Raw genomic sequence first — 20,830 nt, 5'->3', positions numbered from 1 at the left:
GACACTTACTTAGCGCTGTGGCCACATATTTTTCATCCTCTTTTCTTTTTTTTTTTTGCGTATAATATTTACATTATTCATTCGCAAATTTATTTCTCAAGGATTACAAATATGGTAATGCGATCCCGCCGAGACGGGGTCGGTTTTGTCTTTGATTTTTTTTGTTGTTGTTGTTTGTAAATGCTGTGTTGATTCGCTGATACAAGACTTTTCTGTTAATCAAGTAGATATCTCGTTACTGTAAATAAAAATTTTAGTTGATGTTTTGAAAATCGATGAATACAAATATTAATCGCAACAGAGATATAATTAAAGTACTTATAAAACGTCTAGAATAGACGTGTAAAATAAGTTTTAGCTTTGAATACGGATTTTGATGTCAAATTCAATTATTAATATTAAACAAAAAACATTTTACAGCAGATTGATGATTTCATTATTTAAGTTCATCTTTTATACGTTCATTTCTAGATCATTCTAAAATTAATACAGAAGCCGTTTTTTTAAAAAAAAATGGCATTATGCAAAACAGGCAGAACGAAAACTCCGTAAAACATTTTATTTATAATAATGAAGATGTTATGAATCTCAAATTATAAAATTCTGATAGCGTTCTAGAATACGATTCGAATTTCAAATTATAAAGATTCCCAAGTCCAATTCTGATAGCCTTCTATAATAAGATTCGAATTTGAAAAGAAAAAGGAACCTTATTTTACTCATATATCGCTGGTCCAGATAAGCGACTTGTACATACATACTTTGGAGTTAACGAAAATATTCATAGTTCGTATTACACAAATCCGTGTCCATCACTCCGTGTGACGGCGTATCGCAAAAATCTGACATGACAAATGATCGGTTCACAGCCCGGCCAAACTATTATGGACCCACCTCCCCTAGTTCCTATACGCACGCTACTAAGAAACTGGGATTTGCTTTAAAGTGAGGGTTCAACGTGCGTTGGACGCATAATATCCGCTCTGGAAGGGACTTTTGATAAACGTTCGTATAAAGTGGCTAAATATGAACTTGTTTGTTTGCATTAACTTACTATAAAAATTATTCTAGTCTTATCAGAGGCTTGTGTTAGAAACTATTTTGTTTCTAAATTAAGTTCAAAGATTTTTATCTTTATATTATGTTCCAAGTATTGTCCGCAATTTTAATCGACGAATACCCTGTTGATCAAATTAGTGTGCTGTGTATGTCCTAAGCCTAATTTTCTTCTCGGTCCATTGTTTGCTAAAATCATGAATATTTTTGTTCGTTACTTTCCAGGAATTAGGCGGTAATAAAAAAAAAGCTTTGGACTGATGCATTACTTTTATAGTTATTTCGGTGTGGAATGTCCGCGTCAATGGCGCGCACTTTGAATATTTTATATGCAATATAAAATAAATAGACTGATTAATAAGCGAATCATGACTCGCTACCGTCCGACCGCTCAATATGGCCGGTGTGTACTATTTTTGAAATGTGCAGTAACGGTACGCGTCCGTGATCGCGTTACAATTCGAAATTTGAAACGTTCGGAGAAATTCGGCCGCGAATTCTCGGCCAATCGCATTGTTGCCCGCGTATATTTGCATCGTTTCTCCTTTTGAATATTTAAACTTGTTTGGCGCAATCTCGTGCAGTAAGCAATGCGTCACTCGTTTTTGTGTGCTCAAACTTGCAGCTTTGGTTTAACATATGCATCAATAGATGGCGTTGGCACTTAGTGCTGCCTCGCGCTTGTGAGATGTCATCCAAAAAAATTGATATCTCGCAAACAATCTGCTACTGATAACTTTGCGCAGAGGCAATATCGTAACCAATGAGGTTTATCCGAGGTGCGATTATTGCTAGTTGAAAACTTTACCAATACCCCGCCTTGTGGACGTGAAACACCGTCCGCTATGGCAATTTTTGGGAGGCCGTTAACGCCTACATATAACATTGGAAACATTAGGCGGATAAAAACATCTGAGCTGGGAAATGGGGCTTAGATAATTGAAAGCTTCTCTTCACATCCCTATAATGTAATTCAATTATTCATCCTATTACAGGGTTTTTTCACAATATACACGACCCCTTTTTCATATCACACTTCGTTAACAAGGATCGGTATTCCTTCCAGAACTGACTTGTCTCCAATAAAGACTCTATTTAGTAATTTCATTTCCATTAAATCGATAATCTTTTGAGTTCATGAAGCTTCATTTTAATGTACCCAATACTATTTAGCAGTCCGCTGTCCCCTATACATTTTTCCGTGGCGAAAAGCCAACGGCGCTTTCTATGATAATTATGTGTCGCTCGGAACTGAATCGTGTGTAATGACGGGTAATCGACAATTTGTCGCACCATTGATAGGATGAGTGCGGACCAAAAATATACGATAATAAAACACATGTTACGGTTCGAACAGAGGTAGGGGAAACATAATTAGTGAGACCTTTTTTCGTGAACATTCGCTGAGTGAGTCCTATCCAATGTGCATTTTAATGAAAATTGCGCTAATTCAATGGTACCTATGATTTAAGTGTTCTATTGTTTATCAGTTTAAAGGATGTTTAACGAAGATGTATAAAATCTCGTAAGCACGCAATATGTAAAAGAATCTAATCGGCAAGGGAATACAAAGAGAATTACACAATTTTTTTCCTCCTATCTATGTTGATAGCCTTAAGAGGCTATATCAGCTTCACCCTAATGTGTTGGTCAGCTCACGGGGCTCAGATCGGAAGTGTTGCTAACACTGGCCCTAGCAAGAGCAGTGTTTCGCAGAATCTAGCGTCGGATCGGAAACGCGACCTACTGAGAAGATCCGACGAGAAACTCAGTGAACTGTGTCTATGGGTCAGGTCACTCGTCGAATTCTACGTCGACGAGGACGGTGACCGGTGCTTAAATAGCCTAAAAGCGCCGAAAGTGGATCCGGCGGATTCGACGACAAGTTTCGGGCGGACATTGATGACGTTTAGAAGTCGTCGTGGCCTAAAGGATAAGACGTCCGGTGCATTCGTATCGAGCGATGCACCGATGTTCGGATCCCGCAGGCGGGTACCAATTTTTCTATTTCTGCCGTAAAGCAGTAATGCGTTTCGGTTTGAAGGGTGGGGCAGCCGTTGTAACTATACTGAGATCTTAGAACTTATATTTCAAGGTGGGTGGCGCATTTACGTTGTAGATGTCTATGGGCTCCAACCATGTTAGTAGTAAGGGCAGCAACCATTTAACATCAGGTGGGCTGGGAGCTCGTCCACCCATCTAAGCAAAACAAAAAGGAAAGTAACACGGAAGCTAACACGACTAGAACTTGATTGTGTTCGCAAGAGTCCTGGATATTTCCTAAATAGGACGGAGTTAAACTTGGGCCAGCGAACAGAGTCGGTGTATGCATTTATTTTGTCCCTTAACAAATTGTGATGCACGTGATTCTGAGCACGGACAAGACGCGACCTCTGCGGCCGAAACGAATAGAGTGGTACAGGAAATTTCACGACTCAAATAACCTTTGAAAAGAGGGTTTTTTCTTTCTTATTCTAAAACTAAATTTACTTAAATAAGCTTAAATAAATCTCGTTGTTGGAAATCGTATTAAATATTCTTCAAAATAAATTATTTTTTAATTACCTTTCATTGCATTTAGATCAATAAAAAATTAGGAATTAATTTTTTTTTTCGTCGTTTCTTTTTCATGCAGGTAGGTACTTACTTAAAATTATATGTGTTTAAAGAATCATTAAAGTTAACTTTATTTTATTTTTAGCGGCAGTAGGACGTCTTGTGAGTCCGCGCGGGTAGGTAATAATACTCTATCCATTTCTGTCGTGAAGCAGTAAAGCGTTTAAAGGGTGGTGTAGACGTTGTACTGTAAAAACTGAACTTAGAACACATGTCTTAATGTGGGTGGCGGCATTAGGGCTGCAAAAGTCCATGGGCTTTGGTAACCGCTGAATGCCAGTGGGCCGTGATCTTTTCTACTCGTCTAAGCAATAAAAAAAGTCGCTATAAGACAATATTTAATATACTATGTCACCTATCTCTGCAGCGAAGCAATTTTAAGTGCGAGTTTTTTACGTTCACGATAGCGTAAAAGTTAACTCAAATTTGTAGGCAGTTGGAACGGTTGCCGCTGTTCCAATCCATACAAATTTGAGTTAACTTTCACGCTATCGAGAACGTTAAAAAACTCGCACTAAGCATACAGACCAAAGGTTCGTTGTACAATAATAAAAAATAAATTTGCAAATTTTCAGTTGCTTCCTTCATCCACCAGACTCCGGGGACTCTAGGGTTGGATGACAAACGACTAGTAAGAAATTAAGTCTCGCCAGTGAAAAATGATTCTCACTGTGGACATTAAAGACGACAAGGGACCCTAACTGTTCGGGCTTCGGCCATTATACTGAGCAAATTTACAGTTCAACGGGTTATTAAATGCCCTTGTCAAATATTTTTTTTAATACATTATTATTTTAATTTTAAACTCGATTTAAATTAGAGCTGTGGTTACAATTAACGCGTTGATGCGAAGCTCCTTCTACTTTGAAAACTGATAAACAGCTTTATTTTATATCAGCAACCCGCCTTCGTTTCACTTCCGGAACTTTAATTTATTATTGATTATGAAAATGAGATGTCAGAATTTTTTCGTACTTACTTGACACTTATCGTTATATTTTTGGTACTTCACACTATATCTTTATAAATTATAGCCTATGTGGTATTCTGATGTGTCAGCTATATCATTGTAAAGTTTCATTAAAATCCATTTTGTAGTTTTTGCGTGAAAGAATAACATTTTTTTATTGCTTAGATGGGTGGACGAGCTCACAGTCCACCTGGTGTTAAGTGGTTACTGGAGCCCATGGACATCTACAACGTAAATGCGCCACTCACCTTGAGATATAAGTTCTAAGGTCTCAGTATAGTTACAACGGCTGCCCCACCCTTCAAACCGAAACACATTACTGCTTCAAGGCAGAAATAGGCAGGGTGGTGGTACCTACCCGCGCGGACTCACAAGAGGTCCTACCAACAGTCACAAACATACGTCCATACAAACTTTAGCATTTATAATATTAGTAGTATATTTCGTCAATAAAAGTGCTAAGGAGTGGCTTTTGGACTGGCAGACCTGTTTCTTTTTATGTCATAGAAAGTTGAACGAGCTCGGTCCATAGACATCACAACATGAATCCCACATTGAGATATGAGGTCGAAGCTTCAACTAATTGCAAATCGACTCTACCGACTTTAAAACCTGAATGCAAGACGCGGTAGAAATAATCAGAATGTTGTTTGTTACCTATGATTTTATCCCAACCTAGTCAATAACCAATAACCCAATAATCAATAACCCCTGATAACAGTAAATGCGATAGCGTATAATGCTCAGAGGTCACTGCTGTCCATTATTCGTGGACCCCTTAGTCGGATTTTACAACAACCACTTGGAGAGGTGGTGGTGCTATTCGATTTAAGTCGAAAACAACCGGCGTGAGTAGAGCTCTGAGCTATTATTTCTAATGTCGCCATCATAATCTTATTACCATCACACTAACAGCCGGGATGCAGGGATCATCTATAAAACGGATTCTCAAAGGATTCCTCGGAAGGCAGAGGACAGGATTCCCGATATTGTTGATGACCACTAGCGACGTCAACGAGGCTGAGAAGCCTTCAACGCTAACAAAAAGCGTTTATACTAATATTATAAAGCGGAAGAGTTTGTTTGTTTGAACGCGCTAATCTCAGGAACTACTGGTCCTATTTGAAAAATTATTTCAGTGTTAGATAGCCCATTTATTGAGGAAGGCTATAGGCTATATAACATCACGCTAAGATTAATAAAAGCGGAGCACTAATAAAGAAAGTTTCAAAATCGAAGTTTTTTTCCCTTTTGAGAGCTTCCGCTGCGTGCACTGAAGAAACGGTTAAAGTTTCGATAAAATAATGTAGGACAGAATTGTTCCCCTTTAAAAGATTAAAAAAAAAATCCGCGACAACATATGTCTATATGTTAAGGTTGGCCCACTATAACGTTTTTTATGCTAACCAAATTTGTTCTAAAATTAAGCATAATTTGTGAACTATTCCACGCGGACGAAGTCGCGGACAAAAGCTAGTTTATGGTATAAAAATCATAAAATTAATCGTATTAGAGAATGCAACAACGAAAAAAATACATTTCACAAGAAAACAAAAGACACAATACAATAACTCAAATATAACACTTTTGATTGTATCTACAAGCTATTGCGGATAATATATGACTTAATCCCAGCGAAAATATACGAAAGACGAACTCAAAACTATTATAAAGAAGTAAATTAATAAATCTTGTGGCATGAACTTTTTTGTTGTTGATAATTTGTTTGGATTTTAAGTGATTCATTGTTTGTTTGGGCGCTAAATCGAATTGGGTTCTGTAGATAGTCGTTTCGTCCGAAACACCTGTATAACTATAATTGAAATTTCTTTTAGGGTTTAATCTCGTTGAACTTTTTGGCGGGAACGCGAGGAGTGAAGTTGTGCGATTTGTTTTATTTTGTCTATTTAGTGTTTCTTCAGGTTTAAATGTGTAGTAACGGTGGCTTATTAACTGTTTAATATCTGTGAAAGCGCACAAATGTGGGAAAATGAAACAAAGCCGCTGGACGTAACTTCTCGGGATCCTCCAAAAAGTCCACTGAAAAAATTTCAGTAAATGACCACCTTTTTACTGAGATTATATTTCAACTCATATCATTTCAATTAGTTTCATCTCAGTTGTCAGACATGACTTAAAGGTCTTAATTACCAGGTCATAAAATTCCTTAAAAAAAGTTAATCTCGACTTTGTTATTACACGTTTTTGTAACAGTAAAATAATTTTTTCTTATATTATTTTTTAAATTTTATTTTCTATTTTTTAGTTGGATTTTCTATAAAAGCGTATTTTGTTGGTTTTTTTAACCTATATATATTTTTTATTTTTTTTGTTGAGTTTCAATTTTTCCAATATATTTTTTAATTTTTTTTTAAATATTGTATTGTCATCGGTCCTTAATAAGTGTACCAAATTTCGAGGTAATCCGACGTTTTGAAGGGGGTCAAAATCTTGTTCAAAGATACTGTTACATACTAAAATTACATACATCTGAAGCTAATAAAAGCGTAGGTATTAAAAAAGTCGCGTTTCCATCCCGTTTCACGGTAGCAAATATCGGTCTATATCTTTATCAAAGACATTTGGGTTTCTGAATGTTATAGTTCGGAACCAGTGAATTTATTCAATAACTTAACAATAAAATGACATATATTTGTTCCGAAACAGCCACATGAATAATGAAAAGATTAATAATCTAAAAAGTGTCGTCGGCTTGAGTGCGCAAAAAAAAAAACACAAAAAAAAAAGATAGATATAATACTTTCTGTGCCTCTAAACAAAACGTAACGATAAAAATCCCAAAAATATGTCTCGCATAAAATCGAAAAGGACATTTACAGCGTACAACAGAACGAATATTAATAAATAACACAAAACAAACACGAGACGATTAAGCTATTAAAACGCTACCGTTTTTTAACACTGTAACCGTTCCCGGAACATATAAAACCATACAACGATTTGTTTATATCGCATTAACGAGAAGAGCCCTTTTAATAAAGTAATAAAAGACTGTGGATAGGACGCACGGGAGTTTAATTTTGCTATTAATATTCAATTTTTAACTCCAAAGTTTGCTACTTCAAAGAAATATCTCAGATGTGGATCTTAAATAAAAGTATCTGCTTACTAAATTTCCGAGTAGGCGTTCGAAGGGTTGCTGGAGGTCTGTGTGCGTCAAGCCGCCGATGTGTGCGTCGTGTGAACCAACAAATTTCCCTGCAGCTACAATTAATGTATTTGTAAATATAATTGATTAACGAGTTATAAATTAGCCTACGTCAGTACCACGAAACAGTCAAGTATTTCTATTTGAAGACCGTCATCATTGCAATCCCAAAATATGATCTATCTTCACGAAAAACAACTGGTTTCTCTTAAAGCTATGTTCACTTCAATAGTCAATTTTTTTTCCTGCCTATGCTGATAGCCTTGAGAGGCTATTTCAGCTTTATCCTTACATGGAGGTGAGCTCTCGGGGCTCAAACCGGAGTGCTGCTAACACTGGCCCTAGCAAGAGCAGTGCTTCGCAGAATCTACCACCGGATCGGAAACGCGACCCACTGAGAAGATCCGGCGAGAAACTCAGTGGGCAATAGTCAATAGTTTTACCACGACTCCGTTTGTGACGTTTCTATTTATCTATACAAATAAATAAAATTGGAGTGTCTGTTTGCAACAATAAAATAACCACTTTTTACTAAATGCGTAAGTGTGTATACTTTGTATATCACAGCACATATACAAAAATATATTTTATTAATTTTTTGTGTCCTGTCTGTCTGTTTGTCTGTCTGTCTGTTTGTTTCGGCTAATCTCTGGAACGGCTAGATCGATTTTGACGAGACTTTCACTGACAGGTAGTTGATGATATAAGGAGTAACTTAGGCTTCTTTTTTTCAGACTAACTTCGCCCCGCGGCGTCACTCGCGGTACGACAATAACCACGGGAAACATCGCGGGACTCAGCCACTGATAAATATACATTAAAACGGAAAACAAAAGAAATAATTTGGTTTATCCAACTCCTACACATAGGTCGTTTTATGTAGGTTTCACACAGATCTAGAGCTGATATATCGTACATATCTGAGACCTCAATCATAATGACGCGTCGCGTAGGTGTACTCGTGATTGTCACGCGTGGGTCTTTAACGTTTGTGGTCAGCTAATGGACGGTTCAGAAAATTTGTGTGTTTACTCATATACAGGGTGTAAAGTGACCGTATTCGGAGCTAAAATTGGGATGAGCTACTGACTTAAAGGATATATAAATAGAGATTTAATATTAAGCAACCCTCGACTTTTTAAAGCGCTATCGTGCCTGGGAAACGCGGCTTTATCACTTGTCTTTAAATTCGATTCCAACATGAGGATTTGATCACGCTGTATTTATTACTTTTTGCGACGTATCGATTATTTCACAGTTTTTTTTTATTAACAGACATCGCGTGTTAGGTTCTAGATAATGCCCGGTTAAGTAAGTCCGTGAAATATGTACGTAATGGAAAGTTTTTCCGGTTGTTTTTTGTAAAGATATTTTTATGAAAATTAAGTTACGAGGTTTTGACATCACATCTCAAGCTTTTGATAAGGCGCTGTCTATGAGCTGTGAGTTCGTACACGGGCGTACATATTGCGTTTAAAAAAAAAGCTATATCGCCGGGCGGCCTATCGTCTGTCGCATTCGATAAAAAATGACGAGGACATCCGTCAGAATTTTAACGAGGCTCCTTCAGAGAACCAACCCTTGTACCTGGTCGGTTTTGACAACCGCTATCATTAGATCATAATGCTGCGGGCAGATTTACAGCGTCGTAAACTGCGTCGCTCGCGCACCGTAATGTCTTGTTGACAAAACGGGCGCCTACGGATCATCTAATAAGAAGTCAGTTGTAACATGGATATGGACAATTCAAATATTTAATTATTTCTTAAATTTATTTACCTTTCGTTGCACACAAAATTTGATGTAACTAAACCATTTTCTTACTGTAATTACACAAATACAATCTATGGTTATATTCATAATGTTTTTTTTATTGAAATCTGTTTACGAAACTGTTCATGAAGGAATAAAACAAAATTGATAAATGGTATTTACCCGTAAGTATCCTAACACGAGTTGTGAATAAAAACTAGAGAATGTCTTATCCATATTATTCTTGTATTTTGTGAAGCATCAAATCATCGCTCCTTTCTTATTCACATTGTACTAGAACTTACACTCTAAAAAATATGTAGTGAATTTGGATATTAATAATTTAAGCTCTCATTGAACATTTCTTGCCTTTTTTATTTTTTATTGCTTGTATGGTTGGACGAGCTCACAGCCCGCCTGGTGTTAAGTGGTAACTGGAGCCCATAGACATCTGCAACGTAAATGCGCCACCCACTTTAAAATATAAGTTCTAAGGTCTTATTATAGTTACAACGGCTGCCCTACCTTTCAAACCGAAACGCATTACTGCTTCACGGCGGAAAAAGGCAAGGCGGTGGTACCTACCCGTGCGGACTCACAAGATGTCCTACCACCAGTAAATAAATGCCATTGTTTCAATATACAGTTTCAAGGGCAGCCACACGTAAGGCTTCAGTAACCCCTTAATATGGAGATGACTATGAATTCGCTAGGCAATTTTACTACCCAATAAAAAGATGTTCATAAAATATAATAGTACAAAAACAAAATTAATGTTGTCATTTTTAAAACAGTACACAACAAGAAATTCATAAGTCATTCGGAACTTAACCCCCGAAACGCGACAGTGAATTAAAAGTGCCCGCCCTCGTAAATACTTCGGGCACGGCATACCCGAGCTATGATTAATGCCCAACGAAATTAAAATAAGTGCGATAATGCCTATTTTATCTCGTCCGTTTTTATTTACGGCACCCGTGTCGCACGCTTCCTCTTTAGATTTACAAAAAACTTGTATATTATTTTGGCGCTGATGGTTTTTGTCATTAGTAAGTTGATTTGAGAACGTTTTTCGGTTGATCGATTTTTTTTTATGTAATTAATTTTGTTCCTTTTTTCAATATGTTTTTTTCATGGAAATTTAATTACAATTAATTTACATTTGAATTGTGAACTAAAATTCAGTATTCAACTTTATCAACGAGCTTAATGAATGAATGAATTAATCTAAGTACATTTATTGATGTTATTTAGAAAGATTAGAAAAAAAACAACGCTCATCCTTCTGATATTAAAAATAATACCGATTACGAACTTAGATAGTATAAATAATAGTTTGTTAGTCATACTTTTTTCTGTTAGTTGCCAGATTTATATAACGACCGATCACGGAAAATATTATATCAAATTTTATTACACGATGCTCTTTCGTTGCTATAGTGTAGTTGTTCAAGAATACGCGTGCGTACATAATTACATTAATGAATATATATCAATCTACGGTGTTCTTACGAGAAAAGATACATCAGATGTTAATACGGCTAGAAAGCCGATGCTTTAACTATTGTGATCAATGCCTTTAGGAAGCGAAGTTGTTTTTAAATAGTGTGACGTCATCAATGTCGTCACCATCATTGTCACCATCGTCGTCGATTCGGTGTGCCTAATACGACCATCGCCGCGACCGTTTATTAAGCGACGATGGTAGTGTTCAAGCAAAATTACAAATACGTCTTTACCTATAAAGTACTATCTACGACAAAAAAATTCAACTCAATCGGATTAAACACGTGCGTAGAGATGACGCACAAACAAAATAGTAATAAAATACAATAAGTTTAAATTACATACAATATATAATTTTGTCGGCATTCAATTGTATTGTTTTTTAATGCCCGAAAATATACACAGGCTGTGAAACTTTACAGTGTAGTCACTCAAAACGTCGTCACCCACTTTATATTAGCATTTTCATTAAAAATTCGTCGAAAAAAAGGCATCTCCTTGGTGCAGTTAAAAGAATAGGCAAACGAGACCCCTGGGTCTCCTATACCCTGCTTGTACGAAATTCGCGAGATTTATTTGAATAAATTATTTGTACCTGCAGCGAAGGGTTGTTAAGGAAATTTATGGTTTTATACATCTTCGAAGATTTCTTTATTTATATTTCATGGTTCTTTCAACTTCATCGTGCTGATGTCAAGGAATTTTAATATTGAACGTTAAATTTTGTTAATTTATAAATTTGGTGAGATGTGGTCAAAATATTGTTTTAAATTCAGCACGCGCCGTGATGGCTTTTAATAACAATACAAAATTTAGCGTGAGTTTATAATTTAACATTAAACAAAATTTATGATTCCCTTGAAAGCGTGAGTGACATCATCGCCGGTTCAGAGAGATATCAACACAATGGGCGAAAGAGACCTTTAACAGGAAATAGTTTATATTCTTAAAACAATTGCAATAAACGGGTTGATGGTACTTACGTATTTCAAGACACGAAAAAACAGACCGTATCTCAACGTGCGTAGTTCTGATTTCGTAGAACGTGAGTCGTATGCTAAATCCGGAATCAAAAACAGAAATAACGTCTGTAACGTCATCGCATTTAGTACGAATTTTGATTTTCGATAGCGATACCTTATGTCCGTTTGAAACGGGACGCTGGCTATTGGACATTTCGATTTGGAATTCTGCGCGCGAACTCTGCTGATAGATCGGCGAAGGCTCACCGCGTGGACGGACCGACAGGCCTCGCTCGCGGTGCATTTGACCAGAAAAATTGGCGTACGTGGCCTCTTATGTCCGTCTTAGGGTTAAATTCGTTGAAGTTCCGAATATTTTAACGTTTTGTATATTTCCTTTTAGTTGCTTAGGTCGGAGAAGGTACTTGCTACGGCTTAGGTACGACCTATATCCTATATGCATGCAGCAGAGATGAGAATGTTATGATGGATGTGTGGAGAATGGATAGAATACGGAATGAATATGTTAGAGGAAGTCTGAAAGTGGCACCTGTGACAGTGAAGCTGAGAAAGGCGTGTTTGGGATGGTATGGACACGTGATGAGACGAAATGAAAATTAGGTTGGTAAGAGAATGCTAACTATGAATGTGGAAGGACATAGAGGAAGAGGTAGAACAGGAAATGGATGGATTGCGTGAAAGGCGATATGGGTAAGAAGGGAGTGAGCGAAGAAATAGTATATGATAGAAGAGTATGGAAGGAGAAAACATAATATTGCGCCGACCCCAGGTGACTGGGAGATGGGCAGGATAATGATGATCCTACCAGAGATACCATAAGCCATCTGCAGACATGTGATTAAATTCTCAATTGTGTAGCGGCATCCCCACTCTTGAAACAGGAACGTACCGATAACTGATGCGTAGCGGGAATCGGAACGATGTTGGTATCTATTCCTGGGCTTTTTCTTCCTACTTAAGCTGATAGCCTTGAGATGCTACGTCAGTGTAATCCTAATGTGTAGGTGAGCTTTCGGGACTGAGATCAGGATAATTAAGACATTCTACAACGTAAATGCCGCCCACCCATCTTGAGACATGAATTGTAAAGTCAAGTACAACGGTTGCCCCGCCCTTCTAGCCAAAACGTATTACTGCTTCACGGCAGAAATAGGCAGGGTGGTGGTACGTACCCGTGCGGACTCACAAAACGTCCTACCACCAGTAAAAAATTCTCAAGGTGATGTCTGAGGGCTCCAGCAGCCATTTGTCACCAAGTGGGCCGTCAGCACATTCATATGTCTACGCTATAAAAAAAACATAAGAAAAAATATAAAAAGCGTTAAGACCAAAATGTCATATGTCAATGAATAGTGAATAACAATAATCGTATCTAAGTTCATATGCCTTGATATTTACCAACTAAGAATTCAAAGTTTATTATTTATACTTTTTTTCAGATTTATCTTTATCCTTCTTTCTTCGCCTCTTTTACAAAATTACATTTCTGTTTTATTTAATACAATTAAAATAAAAAAAATTGTGACGCGACTTAATTTAATGATACGTGTGACGTGTGTGACGTGACTTAATTTAATGATAAATTATAATTCGCTTTATCGAAGCACCGCTATAGAAAAAAAACTAAAGGAATAACAAGTTTAGAACGTAAACAAGCTATTGTATAAAAAAAAAATGAAATAGCAAAACAAAAATTACGTCGCGCGCAGACGTCACTTCTACCCCAGTCCGTTAAAGTCATGCACGGCTGATTCTTATATTTATACACTCTTTGATATCTTCATCTTTTTCTCGCATTGGATATCACGGCTCAGGGAGAAAAAGGAAAAAGAAGTTGCTCGGAAATATTTCACTTCATCTGTCAGAATTGACTTCGCGATAATACGAATTTCTTTCTTACCACATTCTTTTTCATATCGACGCTTGAAAGGCAAACGTCACTAAGCGACAATAACTGATTTGTACATAAATAATAGGCAATAACCATATTCGATGCGCAAAAAAATATATTTCTACGTCTATTAAAATCATTTCAATCCTACAGCTAGATTCGTTAAAATATAATTTTTTTCAGGTATTTCTCATGTATATTTTAAATTAATTTCAAATTTAAATTAGTCTACTGTAAAGTTCACGCATTGCCGCTTAGTCACTTTTGCCTTTCAAGCGTCGATATTAAAATAACATTCAAAATTACACTTAGAATTATTAACTGAACTTATAGTATGTACCTACTGCTTGAAACAAAACATTATCCTCTTTTGTTAGGTATTGGGCTAATTTATTAGTTGATTTAAAACAAATGACGATGTCACAAAAATTTACACTTTAATGCAAACTAGAGGTCCCCCAGTAGTCGAAATTCGACTATAATTAATTGGTATTGTAAGTTTGTACACTATTATGATTGTATTTTATACTTCTATAATCACAAATTTCGCCAAGGCTACACTATAAAAAATATTAATAAAGACAAACAATATTTAATCTATTCTCAATTTGACAACAGACGTCAAGAACAAAAGTTTGACAATAAATAGTATGCATGCGTGTGTGCGTCAAATACATGGTATGTAGTGTGTGTAATGTTTTCTTTATTGATTTAATGTATCTTTTAAGCATTATTTAAAAAAAATATTAGCATTGTGCACTTTTTCTCTATATTCTCTATAAGTGTGGAAAATTTCATACTCCTCCGTCCGCGCAATTTTCATAAAAAGGGATACAAACTTTTTGCTTCACGTATTAATATATAGATGTATTCATAATTATATCGAGTGCATACCGGTTTTAAGTAAGTTTACTTAATAGTTTTCGTGCAATGCTTGAGTTTTAATCTTTAATAAATGCAGTCATTCTCGCGACATTATAAATATTCTAAAAAATTCCAATGTCGCCGTCCAGACGGTATGACGTGATTCACTTTAGTATGCTTTTGTATCAAAATATCAGTTCAGATACTTGCTATTAATACTGTACGTTTCCATAGAAACCAATAAAGCGATATTACATATGCACATTTTCTCGGACTGGTGGTAGGACCTCTTGTGAGTCCGCACGGGTAGGTACCACCAACCCGCCTCTTTCTGCCGTGAAGCAGTAATGCGTTTCGGTTTGAAGGGTGTGGCAGTCGTTGTAACTATACTGAGAGGTTAGAATTATATCTCAAGGTGGGTGGCGCATTTACGTTGTAGATGTCTATGAGCTCCAGTGACCACGTAACACCAGGTGGGCTGTGAGCTCGTCCACCCATCTAAGCAATAAAAAAATGTATCACTTAAAATATGCTTAAGGGTTTAATAGATTTTCTACTCTTCATAAAGATTTTATATTTGTTCTTTGATCCCTAAACTCCCGAAGCGTCAAAGAAATATCCATCAACGCCTTATACATTCGGTGTCAAAGCACCTAATTTTGCTTTACCGTACCATTCGGATTTCCCGATGGATTCGGTCCTTACGAACAAGACAGCGGATAGATGTCGGCGCTTAGTGCGAAAGGGACAGCGGTATGGTCACGGACACGATTCAGATGATTGGTGTACGTGCAACGTCGACCGCGCCTCTACGTGACTTTAGAATTTGAGACGATCTTCTGATACTACGTGTTATTGATTTTGATACTTTATAAGAAACTATTTTGTTCATTGATAAAGCAATTCGTTTATCAACTGGTTTTTTTCCATTGGGTTCTGAAAGACAATTGATCGTTTAAACAAAGAAACCAACCATAAATACATAATTTTTTATTTATAAAAAAAATAATGTGGCAATAATACAGGTAATTTAAAAAGTAACTACGATGATTTAACATTTTATTACATTAATTTAACATTATTTTACCGGTGGTAGGACCTCTTGTGAGTCCGCGCGGGTAGGTACCACCACCCTGCCTATTTCTGCCGTGAAGCAGTAATGCGTTTCGGCTTGAAGGGTATGGCAGCCGCTGTAACTATACTTGAGACATTAGGACTTATATCTCAAGGCGAATGGCGCATTTACGTTGTAGATGTCTATGAGCTCCAGTAACCACTTAACACCAGGTGAGCTGTGAGCTCGTCCATGCTTGTACATTCACGTTACAATATGCACTTAATTTTGTACTTCGTAACACGCTTGACACTAGATTGGCTGAGAGCGTATCTGCCCGTCATTAGTGACGAGCAAATTCAATAACAAATTATCACAAAGTATCATCAAACAAATGAAAGAACAAAGTGATTATCCTATCCTTAATTTCTAGGTATGCATACTTATCTCTCCAGGGGTGAAATACTATTTCGTTTAAGCCACATTTTTGCAATTTTACAGGAGAGCCATTTAAAGTTTAAAATTTGGAAAAAATAGCATAACAAAAAAAACTTCTTCAGCATTTGAACGGTGTAAACATAATTGAAGTTCGATCAAAAACATCGAACTGTTGATGCTAATACCAAATAAAATGCACCTTTAATTACAAAGATAAATATCGCGTAATAACCAAATAGCCGTTCACCCCTCGATATGAAAATCGTAGCCCACCGAGTTTCTCGCCAGATCTTCTCAGTGGGTCGCGTTTCCGATCCGGTGGTAGATTCTGCGAAGCACTACTCTTGCTAGGGTTCGTGTTAGCAACGTCGTCAGGGATGAGCCCCGTGAGCTCATCTACTAGTTAAGGTTCCGCTGATATAGCCTCACAAGGCCATCAGGTTAGGTAGGAAAAAAAATAATGAAAATCGTCAAGTATCAAGATGTTTCGTCTGCAGTTGTGAATCGAAAGGCGTTCAGACTATGAGGCTGTTCTAAGCTAATGGCTACTGAGTACAGACTGCGACTCCCGTTCATTCATTGTTTTGTTTGGTCATTTATTGACTCAATGGCCACTAGTATTCACGCTGTGCTATTGTTTTTAGGATTTGTGTTATAGAAAAACGAATGTTAGATAATAATTTCTGAAGTGAGTTTTCTATGATAATAAAAACTAAAGTATTTTAGTTTTCAAATTTGACTATATAATGCCGCTTATTCGCGAGTATTCCGTTGTGATATAGCTGTTTAATTTTACAAGAATATTGGTACTAAATCAGTGGTGGTAGGTTCTGATATGGGTCCGGTCTTATTTATTTATTTGGGAAACCAACAGTACAATACAAACATATCATATTTTAAAAAAAGCAAGCAAAAGATGTCAGCATTAGAGAACTTAGTATCATACATCATACAATACCTTACCGGTAGGTACTTACTGGTAGGTACCACCACTAGCCTTGAGGTTACCATGTGTTTCGTTTTGATAGATGGGATATCCGTTACGCAATAAAATCGGGACTTCCTACTCCGGTCCCTAAATTGCAGATGGTATTCCTGCTGCTGTATCTTTGGTATTTGATAGTCACAAAGACTAGATAGCTGAGCGATTAAATATGACAAAAAACGCGTAGTGTAGCGAAAATAGGATCTTTTGAATCTTTTGGAAGTTGTCGTGGCCTAAAGATAAGACGTCCGGTGCATTCGTATCTAGCGATGCACTTAACAAACTTACTTAACAAACGTTCGCGATTGACTTCCACGGTGAAGGAATAACATCGTGTAATAAAAATCAAACCCGCAAAATTATAATTTGCGTAATCACTCAATGGCAGGATCACTTGTGAGTCCTCACGGGTAGGTACCACCGCCCTGCCTATTTCTGCCGTGAAGCAGTAATGCGGCTCTGGTCGCATCGAACTAGCAGTCCTTTGAAATCAAATTGATTTGGGTATTCTTGATATGTTTTTAATACCTATTATGAGTTAATACAGAATCTTTCACTATTAATGCAGAAGTCGTGTTTAGAATAGGGACATTTTTTTTGTTCCTTAATTTTTTTTCAATAACGTTTTCGAGTCACCCACAAGATTGCTCTTGTTATTTTCGACTGTAGGGTGGATGTAGAGTTAAGAATTACTAGACAGTGCAGAGGTGAAACAATTTATATTATTCTTAAATAGCACTAATAAGTTATTTTGATCCATCCTTCTATTTTTTATAAGTAAACTTTGGAACGTAATATTTCAAAAACTTCTAATGTACTTAAAAATACGCACACAAATCTTGAACCGATGACAATACAACAATTTCATATGGCCTAACATTTTTTTCATGAAATAACGTATTAAAAAACAGTTTTTAATCCGGTTATTTTTTAAACTTATTTTACGTCTTAAAACTTGAAAACATCGTTGCGTTAATAAGCCTTTTGTTCAAGCACATAACGCCTTATTTGGTTAAGTTGTTAACCTAGAATATTTCATTATTATTAATCATGTTTAGGCTTGCTGCTCGGTAGATCGATGTTTCAAGTATTGTTGTATGGAATTTGCAAACATGTAAGCTTATCTTGAAAATGTTCTAAGCGAGATTCAGACATCTGTCGAATATCTTGTGCTCTATGATGGCTACCGCCATAGGCTTACACTCATTAACTTAACACATTAACAAAATACATAAATTACTAAGAGTAATAACATGCATATTGTGATAATGGCCTACGTAGCCTACAGCCAGGTTTTAATATCGATTTATCATAATTTTAATAATAGCAAACATAAATAAATAAGTAAAAGAGAACATTGGTATCCACTCTATACCATCTTTAGTCTGTGTTCAAGTTGCCGAAGTGTGCAACTGTGGGTCGGCAACATTTTTGCCGCCTGTCAACACGTCATCAACATGTACTCTACCGCTGTAGGGTTCCTTACAAATTTTAAATACAGACGATACTTTTAAGAATTCTTTTTTTAAACTATTATTAAGTTATACTTTTTAAATGTGATAGAGGTTTTAGTGAATTTGATGCGTTGATAATGCTGCCTCCTTTGGCCGTAAGCATAACAAACCTTTTTTTATGAATTAAAGATTACTGCTGGTGGCCCGAGCAAAGCCTTTGGAATTTCACCTGGATCCTGTTCTATATCAATGCTATTAAATTTTATCCATATGTGTAAACGCACGGTGTTCATACCCCGTGATGATAATATACAATACAATAAAATGCTATGTGACATGATAATATAATATGATGAAACTATGTTACGTTTTGTTTATTTGTAGATCCCAGAAAAGGAGGTTGGTCAAGTTTTTTTAAATACTTATTTGGACTTTGAATTTCAATTTGAACAAGACAGAATTTAGTACACGATTTGATTAGGTACGAAATTAATGATCAGAGATGTTTCTTTGGTGAGGATCTTACTTACTTTAACAGATTGCATGTTCGGTTGTTAATCAAAATCTAATCTTCTATTATTATTATTTTTTGATACAGACGAGGCCAACGGCTTTTGAAAGAGTCAGCTCAGCCGTCTTCGGACACTCATAGGTCAATTTTATACAGGCGAGAAACTTCATTGGAGACTGGCTGGTGATTTTGCATGGATGAGGCAAAACCTATGCATCAATTACTCAGGGTCTTCCCACTACTTATATAGGTACCTCTCTAAGGGTTGAAGCATCGGTTCGTCCGTCCAGTTCTTCAATTACAAGATAAGATATAACTACAAAATAAGGTACCTAAATTGATTGGGCTTTTCGTGATCCTATCCAGGTCGGTTGATGACTTGCTGTCCTCAAAGTCCTCACGCTGGTGGCGGCGGCGCTGTGTGGTGTAACACTAGTGCTGATCTAATGTTAGTGAAAAGAAAACCCTTACTTATAATACATTATTCGAAAAACTGCCGAAACGAAACAATATTACGCTAAAGAAAAATAGTATGCAAATTATCCGAGAGAGGTCGGGCTTATGCTGTAGGTGCCAAGCAGGATTAGGATTAATTTTGGCATAAAATAGGCAATGGAACTTATGGGTCTTGTATTAATTGGTTATCGAAGTACGTGTGATATCACACGTGAATGACGTCAGCTGTTTTGAGATATCGAAGTCTCGGTTTTGTTGTGAAGGCTAGTTACCCTTTAATTCGGAACACAAGGCTATTTTCCGGTAGAAATTTAGCAAGACGGTTGTCCTATCTGTGGAGGTTCAAAACAAGCAATATCTTTTGTCAAGTAAATTAATATAAATAATAATAATAATAAATAATAAAAATAAAAAAAATATAAATAATAAAAATAAAAATAATAATAATATAAATAGTAATATAAATAAAATAGTAATAATAGTAAAAATAGTTATAAATATATAATAGAAGAGAAAACGTTTAACGTTCAAACATATGATAGGGGAGTATCTTAGTGCAATATTTATTATTCAACGTAGTCGTACGTAGCACGTAGTCTTAAAGTGAAAAATAAAAATGTCTTGTATAACACCGTCCAAGGCAAAGGTGTCCATGAGCTAACGCGGCCAATTGAAAAATTACCCTCGCGTTATTACGTTTCCTAGTGTTCTTTAAAAATGTACGCCCCTTTCCCGAAAAAAAAAGAAAAATGCATTCAACGTAGCGAGAAAAATGTTACGTAGAAATACTTAGGGGAGGTGTTAATGTAATCTTTTTTTAAATTCGAAAGTAGCAATTTGTACGAATTAGGAAAAAGAACATTTCTTAACTCAGAGTCGCTTGCTCAAATTGTTTAAAATGGGGTTGCCATACTGTTAAAATAGGCTTACGAAGTGTAAAAAGTTTGTATTTAGTATTTTAAAGGGACTTCTTTTGGTGCGTAAGCAACATCTACATTATTTCTTCCATAAAAATTAAGTTAAATTAAAAAGTCCTGTATAGAGGTCAGGTACGATTTGGATACAATTTAGATCATGTTAATAAGATTTGATGTTCACAAAAATGTAAAATTGTTAACCTATTCA

At 36.2% G+C, this 20,830-nt stretch overlaps 1 non-coding gene across 1 annotated transcript; it reads left to right on the top strand.

The window, feature by feature from the left end:
* Positions 1-1,790: 1,790 nt before the first annotated feature.
* On the top strand, positions 1,791-1,930 carry LOC119628770 (U4 spliceosomal RNA). The gene has a single exon (XR_005244912.1). It is a non-coding gene; the product is annotated as a U4 spliceosomal RNA (small nuclear RNA).
* Positions 1,931-20,830: the final 18,900 nt, after the last annotated feature.

The sequence above is a fragment of the Bombyx mori genome, chromosome 7, assembly GCF_030269925.1.
Source record: "Bombyx mori chromosome 7, ASM3026992v2".
In the NCBI taxonomy this organism is placed as follows: Eukaryota; Metazoa; Arthropoda; class Insecta; order Lepidoptera; family Bombycidae; genus Bombyx; species Bombyx mori.
Note: the sequence above shows the minus strand (reverse complement) of the source record. Positions and strands in the feature narration are given on the sequence as shown.